This window comes from Propithecus coquereli, unplaced genomic scaffold (genome assembly GCF_000956105.1).
Source record: "Propithecus coquereli isolate 6110/MARCELLA unplaced genomic scaffold, Pcoq_1.0 Scaffold335, whole genome shotgun sequence".
In the NCBI taxonomy this organism is placed as follows: Eukaryota; Metazoa; Chordata; class Mammalia; order Primates; family Indriidae; genus Propithecus; species Propithecus coquereli.
The window spans coordinates 721,193-723,750 of record NW_012149008.1 but is presented as its reverse complement, the minus strand read 5'-3'; the positions used below and the strand labels follow the sequence as shown (position 1 = coordinate 723,750).

At 33.7% G+C, this 2,558-nt stretch overlaps 1 protein-coding gene across 1 annotated transcript in view; it reads right to left on the bottom strand.

Annotated features, from left to right (window-relative positions):
* The window catches only part of EXOC4 (exocyst complex component 4), a 1,030,122-nt gene that overhangs the window by 895,097 nt on the left and 132,467 nt on the right, over nt 1-2,558 (bottom strand). The gene's annotated exons all lie outside the window — the stretch shown is intronic.

Sequence of the window (2,558 nt, the reverse complement as noted above, 5' to 3'; positions counted from 1 at the left end):
AACATTTTTAGAACACAGTTATTAGCCTAAAAGCTGGTATTGCTATAACTTTGGTTTATAAATCCACATTTTATTTTCCATATAATTTAAGAAGCTAATGTACTTAAAATAATTATTAATGTTTTGGGGCATGCAACAAATAAAGTTGTAATTCGGTGACAACAACTAAAATCAGTGGGGACACAGCTATTAAAGAAGCAGAGTGTTTGTACGTTATTGAAGTTAAGCTGGCATAAATTCAAGTTAGAGTGTTATAATTTTAAGATTTTAAATGTAATCTTCATCGTAACCACTAAGAAAATTGCTATGGGATGTGTACCAACAGGAAATGAGAAAGGAATTTAAATGTTTCACTATAAAAAATCAACTAAAACACAAAATAATATAGTAATGTAGCATATGAGGGGCAAAAAAAACCCATAAACCATATAGAAAACAAATACCAAAATGACAGAAGCAAGTCTCTCCTTATCAGTAATTACTTTAAATGTAAATGGACTAAACTTTCCAATCAAAAGACAGAGGCTGGCAGAATGATTAAAAAAAATCATGATCCAACTATGTGCTGTCTACAAATGCACAAATAGACTTAAAACAAGAGGCTAGAAAGAGATACTCCATGCAAACAGTAGCAAAAAAGAGCAGGAGTGATTATACTAATATCACGCAAAATAGAATTTAAATCAAAACAGGTTACAAGAGACAATGAAGGGCATTATATATTAATAAAAGGCTCAATACAGCAAGAAGATACAACAATTATAAAAACTTACATACTTAATAGCAAACTATCAAAATATATAAAGCAAAACCTGACAGAATTGAAGGCAAAAATAGACAGTTCTTCAGTACCCCAATCTCAACAATGGACAGAACAACCAGACAGAAGATAAGTAAGGAAACAGAGGACTTAAACAATACCATAAACCAACTAGATCTTCAGACATATACAGAATGCTCTACCCCACAACACCAGCATATGTGATCTTCTCAAGTGTATATGGGACATTTTCCAGGATAGACCATATGCTACGCCACAAGTTAATTCTCAATAGGTTTAAACAGATAGATATCATACAAAGCATCTTCTCTAACCAAATGTGGATAAAATTAGACATTGATTCCAGAAATAAAAATGGCAAACTCACAAATTTGTAGAAATTAAAACACTCTTTACAAACCAATGGATCAAAGAAGAAATCACAAAGGAAATGAGAAAATTACTTAGAGACAAATGAAAATGAAAACACATCACACCAAAACTTATGAGATATAGCAGAACCAATGATAAGGGAGAAATTTATATTTATAAACGCTTGCATTAAAAAACAAAAAAGATCACAAACAACAACCTCATGTTACAACTTGAGGAACTAGAAAACAAAGAACAAACTAAACCCAATTCAAAACCCTTTCATCATGACTGAAACACTCAAAAAACTATTAGGTTATTAAGTATGGAATGTCCAATTTCCTTAAGTACTAAGTTTGACAGTTGGTATCTCTGACATTTCACTTTGACACTTCTTGGGTTTTTTTTTGTTTTGGGGGTTTTTTTGGTTTTGTTTTTTTATTGTGATGGTATATCCTCATTCTTCCAAATGCCCGTTTTGGCTTGTGATTATCTTTCAAATTTTTTTAGAGTGATTTTTGTGAAACCGTGGATAAGTCAAAAATTTGTGTTATTTTTGAATATGAGTTCCATCATGGAACTAGTGCAGTGCAGACAGCTCAAAATATCAATGAAGTATTTGGGAAGGATGTGGCTAATGAACACACAGTACATTGATGGTTTGAGAAGCTCTATTCTAGTGATTTTCATCTTGAAAATGAGCCATGTGGGTGACCTGAGACCAAGGTGGATAAAGATGAGCTGAAAGCTATAGTAGAAGTAAATCCATCTCAACCTATGCATACATTAGTAGCAAGATTTGACATTACTATTCCAAGAATATTGCACCATTTGAAACAAATCTGCATGGTAAAGAAGCTCGAGAGATGGGTACCAAATGAATTAAACAAGCATCAGAAGAGAAATTGTCTCAAAGCTTGCCTTTCTTGGCTGTCACTACATGAAGGTGAACCATTTCTATACTGTATTGTTACGTGTACTGAAAAATGGATTCTTTTCAACAATGAAAAGCATTCAGTACGATGATTGGATGAAGATAATGTGCCAAAACACAGTCCAAAACTGAATATTCATCGAAAAAAGCTAACGATGTCTGTTTGGTGGTCCAGTGCTGCTATTATCCACTACAGCTTCATGAAACCTGGTCAATTGATTACAGCAGATGTCTACTGCAACCAGTTGGATGAAATGATGAGGATGTTTGTGATTAAGCAGCTGAGATTGGTCAATAGAGACAGGCCAATCCTCTTGCAAGACCACATGTTGCAAAAAACAACACTGCTCAAATTACAGAAGCTGGACTTGGAAACTCTCTGTCATCCACCATATTCAGCAAACCTTCCACCAATTGACTCCCACTTCTTCCAGGCTTTGGACCACTTCTTGCAAGAAGAAATATTCAATTCTCAACAAACTATGGAAAATA